Source organism: Pipistrellus hanaki (assembly GCF_964339955.1).
Source record: "Pipistrellus hanaki genome assembly, chromosome: 3".
Taxonomy (NCBI): domain Eukaryota; kingdom Metazoa; phylum Chordata; class Mammalia; order Chiroptera; family Vespertilionidae; genus Pipistrellus; species Pipistrellus hanaki.
In genome coordinates, this window is record NC_140505.1 from 167,890,899 (window position 1) to 167,898,906 (window position 8,008).

The 8,008-nt window shown below is 41.6% G+C and overlaps 1 long non-coding RNA gene across 1 annotated transcript; it reads left to right on the forward strand.

Moving 5' to 3' along the window:
* Positions 1–469: 469 nt before the first annotated feature.
* Positions 470–7,733, forward strand: LOC311619395. Its single transcript, XR_014794492.1, has 3 exons — positions 470–679; positions 2,665–2,877; positions 7,509–7,733. It is a non-coding gene; the product is annotated as an uncharacterized lncRNA (long non-coding RNA).
* Positions 7,734–8,008: the final 275 nt, after the last annotated feature.

Genomic DNA, 8,008 nt, shown 5'->3' on the forward strand with positions numbered 1-8,008 from the left:
TGTGCAATAAGGCAAATTAATTGATCTAAGAAAGAAGTAAATGAGAATATAGCCGTCAGCTAATTGTAAATACAGGCAACTATTATCTAATTGTGTAAATGAGAAGTATGCTTAATTGAAAGTCAGGAGAATTCAAATTATTTGGGATTCAGTTTTTATATTTGCAAACTGGGGAGGAGAGGGATCTATGGACGAAGGCAGGTTAATGATCTTATCCATGCTCTCAGCACCACATTCAAACTTTACAAGCCAACACCGAGAAGAGGGTGCCCACAATGGCAACTAAAGTAACTCTAAGCCCTCTTTTACTGTCAGACTGAATCTCAGTACCCAAGAAATCCACAAGAGGGCAACAAGTAAAAGTAAATTCTGAGTCGGAGTCTCAGAAACAGGCTTGTTCCATGACTAATGTTTACAGATTTCCCTTCCTGTGTTTTTATGATGTCACTGACTCTGGAGGAGCTGGGAGGACAAAGGCTGTACACACAGCGGGACGGCGACGAGACTCCCACAGGAGAACCAACTATGATCTAGGACCCTTGCAATCCTCATAGTCATGCAAAGGAGACTTTTCCATCCTCGTCCTCATTTTACAAGGGAAACTAGAAAGACAGCCTGGCCTGGGTGGCTCAGTGATGCTGGAAAGGCTGGAGCACTTGTGTGGAATCGGGAATTTAATGTAAGTCTGTGTTTTAGCATCTCAATTAGTGATAATCTTGACAGTTTGTGGTATAAAGTTTTTTCACCTGTCTGTGCAAAAGGCCTGCACAATGCAGGGCGCGGCCTAAAATAAACGTCAAGTTGGTAAGCTTCAAGGATCTGAATGTTTGACATTTATTTTTAAGCTGTACTGAGATATAATTGACAGATAAAATGGTAAGATATTTAAAGCGTATAATGTAATTATATATATAAAATCCAAGTGACCAGAAGGCTGGAGCGACCAGAACGACTGAAACAACTAGTTGCTATGACGCACACTGCAACTGGCCAACAGGCCCCATCAGGACAGGGCCCCTCCTCCTGGCCAGCCCTGCCTCCAATCCGCCCCCCTGATCAGGGGTGGGGCCAGCTGGCCATCCCTCCCCCTCCACAGCCCTTCCCCTGGGCTGGCCCCACCCCCAATCGGCCTCCACACCCCATTGGGATCAGGGCTGGCCGGCCAACCTCCTGTTTCCCCTCCCCCCACTGGCCTCTCCTGATCAGCCCTCATCAGGGAGAGCTGGCTGGACCCCACCTGTGCACGAATTCGTGCACCAGGCCTCTAGTTTTATATAAGTTTACATTGTGAAAGACTTCTCCCATCTAGTTAGTTAATATATTACTTATTTTTTTACTTATTGATTGGTGAGAAAATTTACACTCTACTGCAGTGATTCCCAAAGTGGTCTATATCGACCCCCAGGGGTCTATGACAACCTGCAAGGGGTCTATGTCAGCGAAAAAAAATTTGGGGGTCCATGAAATGAAAATGGGGGTCCACGATAGTGGATCTCAACATACACTGATAGTACCTATTTACTTACATCATATTATCTTATAATATAAAAACATATAAATTATTTATAAAAGTACCTATGAAGTAAAAAATTTATTATATATGTTTATAAAATTGTGTAAGTTGTAGGATAAAAACCTGCACATAATGATATACCAGTATCATCTTGTTACAAGCATACGCGCAGTAAACATTCTTGCCAATTTTTGTCTCAAAGCTTCGCAAACTTGCACCGACTTGTTCAATTCGTCACTCTATAAATATGAATGTGAGAAAAATACGTTCATTCGTTTCCTGAATCTTGAATAGGAAAGTGCTGAGAAAATATTTAAAAAAATATAAACTGGTAGTTTATCATACAAATTATAGTGAATCAGTGTTATTTTGTTTGAGAATGCCGGAGAAAAGTAGGTACATTATTTTTTATTAAATTTTAACACTAAACTTCACTACAGTTAGAAATTTACAAAAAAATCAATATCAGGTAAGTAGGGGGTCTACCTAAAACCGAAAAACATGGCAAGGGGTCTACGGCACAAACAAGTTTGGGAACCTCTGCTCTACTGTCTTAGTGAATTTCATATATATACAACATAATGCTATCTATAGTCACTATATTAGATGCTCAGGTCTTATTCAGTTTACAGCTGAAAATTTGTACCCTTCTGCCAGCCTCTCCCTATTTTCCCAGCCCCTGGCAACTGTGTTTCTACTCTGTTTTCTTCCATTCTATAGGTTGCCTTTTCATTCTGTTGCCGGTTCCTGTTGCTGCATTGTTTTAGTCTCCAAATCCCCATAATGCTCTAAGTCAGTGGTCGGCAAACTCATTAGTCAACAGAGCCAAACATCAACAATACAACGATTGTAATTTCTTTTGAGAGCCACATTTTTTAAAATTTAAACTTCTTATAATACCACTTCTTCAAAATACTCACCCAGGCTATGGTATTTTGTGGAAGAGCCACACTCAAGGGGCCAAAGAGCTATATGTGGCTCGCAAGCTGCAGTTTGCTGACCACTGTTCTAAGTCATTTTTTGGTGGTTGTTTTCATGCTCAGTTTTCTATATTAAATACTAATTGTTTTCTCTTAACCCACCTCCCTAAATTGAAAAAAAATTTTGAAAGTTAACATGTATTTACTTATTCCTTTGATGCCTACTTTTAGTCAGACACTCTGCTGGTGCTTCAGAGATTGGTGAAGAAGATCAAGAAGCAGATTCTCAGAGGCTCACCGTCTTGTGATCTTGGGAGATGCTTGGAGAAGCCAGGGAGGGCTTCATAGGGAAAGTCAAGTTTGAACACAGCCTGGAAGGAAGCATGAAAACTCCCAAATGTATAGAAGGAAAAAGAGTATTCCAGTCTGTAAAAATACATGGAGGTATGACAACATGTGAATAAAAAGAGTTTCTAGAGGAGGCAATGCATTTACTGATAATGTCAAATCTAAGCTAGGAATGCCCCCACTAATCCCTTATCCCAGGGGTTGGCAAACTGCAGCTCGCCAGCCACATGCGGCTCTTTTTGGCCCCTTGAGTTTTTAGCAAAGGCCAGCTTAGCAGTACCCTAATTAAGTTCATAACAATGTACCTACTTATATAGTTTAAGTTTTAAAAATTTGGCTCTCAAAAGAAATTTCAATCGTTGTACTGTTGATATTTGGCTCCGTTGACTAATGAGTTTGCCGACCACTGCCTTATCCAACCATGTTAGTCATCATTAATCCATCAAGGTTCTCCTCCATGCTGAGCTCCGGACAAGCTCTTACTCCAGAGTCCTTCTCACCGAGGCAGGCCAGGCAGCCATTACCAACCAACTGAAGTTTGCACAAATAGGAAATCTATCTGGCAAAAGTACCCTAACTGAAATGTATGCATTTCTATTTGGTAGCATTTCAGTCCAGTGGGGCAGATATAATAGGGGAGGGGGGAGGAGCTTTTAGTATAAATAAATTAATTCTGATTGGTGTCAGACAGCTTTCTGTCTACATGGCAGATGATAAAGAGATACTAGTGTTGCTGAAGGTGGACCAGGCACTGGGAGAGAGGGAAAGTGATGGAAGGAGCAAGGAAAGGACATGATGAGTCAAACTCTGGGAATTTTAAGCATGTAAATCAACCCTCCTGAGCTATTTGAATGTCTACCTTTTGGTAGCTGTTTTAAAGTTTCATTATCCCCGTGCTTCTGCTTTGCTCTGGGAACTATGTCCCCCAAATAATAACAATAACTTACTTCTTTACTGTCATAATGTTCACATACAATACAGTATGATGTAAAGCTCTTACTGTCTCTGGCAGGCAACAGGTCTTCACAATTCCGCCCTTTACAATCGAGACTAAAGTGCTGTGTGGGGCAGAGATACCCAGTCATTATCAACTCTGTTTTATGAGGTTCTCCTAAGTCATTGAAGTCTTTTACACTTTTCTTTACAAGCTACTGCCCAGAGCCATATTCAGAAGTTATGGCCTTTTACAGATACCAAGAAGAGGCCTTAACAGAGTTGGTTATTTTCTGAAGAGCTGACAAACAGTAGTGGAGTCTTTCTCCTAACTAGGTTCTCTTTGGCTGTTTGGTCACGAGTACTGTAATTTCCCAATAGGAAATTAGTAAAATATGTTATTTTCTCAGTTATCTTGACATTTTATTAGATCTCTGATATATATATATTGGATGCTGCACAAATTATAAATCTGACATATATTAAGTTGGATAAGTGACACAATATGTCAAATATATAATGACCCATATTTAGTATATATAATTAGAGGCCTGGTGTACAAAATTCATGCACTGGGTGGGGGGTATCCCTCAACCCACCTGGCACCCTCTCCAATCTGGGACCCCTTGGGGGATGTCCAACTGCTGATTAAGGCCCCATCCCACAGGCCTAAACTGGGGACTGCTGGCTCCTAACCACTCACCTGCCTGGCTGCCTGATTGCCCCCATCTACTCTGCATGCCAGCCTGATAGTCCCCTAATCACTCCCCTGCCAGCATGATTGACACCTAACTGCTCCTCTGCCAACCCAATCACCTCCAACTGCCCTTCCCTGCAGGCCTGATCCTTCCCAACTGCCCTTCCCTGCAGGTCTGGTCCCCCCCCAACTGCCCTCCCCTGCCGGCCATCTTATGCCAGTGGAGGGCAGCCATCTTGTAGTGGCCAACTTGTGATGACATGGGAGCAGCCATCTTGTGATGGCATGGGGGTGGCCATCTTGTGATGCAAGGACATGAGGGTCAATTTGCATATTACCTTTTTATTATATAGCATTATTATGTGTTGAACATTTCAGTTTGGGTGCTTAAATGTAGTAAGATATCTACATTATGCTTTTCAATTCATCACCCCCATTTTGCTCCCATCCCCACCCAACCAAGTAACAGTAAAATCATAATTAATCTCAAAGATGCCATACTGTCTGCTTGGAGACCTGTTGCTGTTGGTGCACTAATTCCTCTTCAGGGCCTGCCTCTGTGGTTTTATCATAACAATGGATAGAAAAATACATTGTAAAAGTCAACTTGATTTGTAATGACAAAATATGTATTTGACTATGTGATAAAAAAATCTACATAAAAAGCCAGAAAGAACAAAAAGCATTTTAACTTTTTAATAGCAAATAATTTCAAACATACAGAGAAGTTGTAACTATGAGTAGTAAAAAAATAACCCACATCCCTTTTACCCAGATTCACTTATTACATTTTACCCTATTTGTTTTGCTATTCTCTTTGCCTGACCCATTTGAGGGCAAGTTACATAAATCATGGTCTTTTACTCCTAAACTTTTCAGTGTGTATTTCCTAAGGATCATGATTATCTCTTATGTAACTGCAGCACAGTTATCAACTTCAATGTATTTAACATTGATAGCATACTTTTTATCTGACTGTCCGAATTTCACATTTGTGAATTCAGGCAAAAAAGTCTTTTGTAGCATTTTTTCTCCTCCGGCAGACACACCTAACCTAATACTGCATTTAGTTGTCTGGTCTTTTTAGCCTCCTTTAATCTGGAATATTTCCACAGCTTTCCGTTGCCTTTTATAACATTGGCATGTTTAAAAAAATAGTCTTCCCTCCTTTTAATAGAACATTCCTTATTTGGGGTTAGTCTGATATTGTCTCATTAGGAAATTCAAAAAAGATGCAATTGTGGCAAGAATACTACCTCGGTGATGCTGTGTCCTTCACAGGAAGCTCATCCCCGACACACACTGGTGGTATTCATTTGGGTCACTCGGTCAAGGTGTTCTTCATTCTCCACTGTATCATCACTACTTTCCCAATTGATCTAAGGTCCCCATAACCGCCTCCTCAGGTTTGACTAATCTGCTACAAGCTACTTAGCTTAAAGAGAAAAATCAGTTTTCTTACTAGATTACCAGTTTATTACAAAGGCTATTTAGGAATATGAAGGGACAGACACAGAGCAAAGTCTGGAAGAGTCTGGAACACACAAGCATCTGTCCCCTCGAAGTGTGGGGTGCACCACCTTCCTGGCATTTTTGCCCTGCAAACCAGAAACTCTCCAAACCCCATTCTTTTGGGGTCTCTTTTGGAGTTGTCATTACCTTGACATGATTGATTACATCTTTGGCCAATTGGTGGTTGAACTCAATTTCCTCTCTCTTTTCCCCAGGGGTTAGGAGTGGGACTGAATGTTCCAACCCTCTCATCACATGGTCGGCTTCACTGGCAGCCAGCCCCCATCCTTGGGTTACCTAGGAGCTTTCCAACAGCCGCTTCGTTAACATAAACTCCGATGTGGTCAAAGGGGCTTGTTGTGAATAGCAAAAGACAGTTTCATTGCTTTCATCACTCAGGAAATTGGAAGAGTTTAAGGATTTCTGTGCCAGGAATGGGAAGGGGAATCAAATATATATATTTATGATTATAAATCACCATATCACAGTAATATTTCCCCCAATAGCTAGATACGTTAGCTGAGCACAGGGGACATTTCCTGCCTGTCCCTTTCAGGACCTGAGCCCTCTTGGAAAAATGTCTTACTCTCAGAATAGCCCCAAAGCTTCCCATTGTCAGAGCTGGTTCAGAGTTGGTATTAAGCCCAGATAACTTGAAGTCTTCAGATAATAAAGCAGCTGTGGTGTTAAAAGACAAAGTGAGGCACATTAAACATGTTTTGGAGTTAATTTGAGCAAAAGTTGACTTGAATCCAGCAGAGCCAAACCAGAAGTGGTTAGGAGACAGGAGCTAAAGAAGACTTAAAAAAAAAAAAAAAAAAAAGACATTTTATTGATTTTCCACAGAGAGGAAGGGAGAGAGAGAGTTAGAAACATCCATCAGCTACATCCTGCACACCCCGCACTGGGGATGTGCCGGCAACCAAGGTACATGCCCTTGACCGGAATCAAACCTGGGACCTTTCAGACTGCAGGCTGACGTTCTATCCACTGAGCCAAACCGGTTCTCGCTAAAGGAAGACTTTTATAGGGAAGGCGTGGAAGCCAAGCAAAGAATTGACCTACTCCCTTGCAGGGTTTGGGCCAATTGACAGAAAAGGACCCATGTTTCGAACTTGTCGAAGGAAACAGCTGCTTCTTCTTTCCCCCTTTTCACCAGCTCCCCTACTTGGGAGAAAGTTGAAAAGGAATTGAGTCCAGTCAGGCTGAGTTCCTCACAGGGAAAGATGCTTATCCTGGCTCTGCTCACACCTGTGCTAAGTGGGTCAGTGGCACTCTTCTCCAGGATCTGAGGGCAGATTCTTTCTAACAAAGTCTCTAACTTTATTGTGAATACACCAGTCCCTCCTTTTCTGGGGGGATATGTGCCATGACCCCCCAGTGAATGCTTTAACCACAGATGGTACCCAACCCTATATATACTATGTTTTTCCTATACACACATACCTATGATAAAGTTTAATGCATTAGTTAGGCACAGTAAGAGATTAACAACAATAACTGATAATATGATAGAACAATTATAACTATATACTGTAATAAAAGTTATGTGAATGTGGTCTCTCTCTCTTTCTCTGATAAACAGGATATGTTGGACAAAGGGATGATTCACAAGCCCGGGCAGGATGGAGCAAGATGGTGCAAATTTTCATCATGCTACTCAGAAAATCATGCCACTTAAAACTTATAAATTGTGGCCCTGGCCTGGTATCTCAGTTGGTGAGAGCATTGTCCTGATTCAACAAGTTTGTGGGTTCAATTCCCTGTCAAGGCACATACAAGAAACAACCAATGAATGCAGAAATAAGTGAAATAAAAACACCAAAAAATCAATGTTCCTCTCTCTCTCTCTCTCTCTCTCTCTCTCTCTCTCTCTCTCTCTCTCTCGTACATACATTCCTAACTCGGTTGGCTCAGTGGATAGAGCATCAGTCTTCGGACTGAAGGGTCCCAGGTTCTATTCTGGTCAAGGGCATGTATCTTGGTTGCAGGCACATGTGTGTGTGGTGTGTGTGTGTGTGTGTGTGTGTGCGTGCAGAAGGCAGTTGATCAATGTTTCTCTCTCATCTATGTTTCTCAATCTCT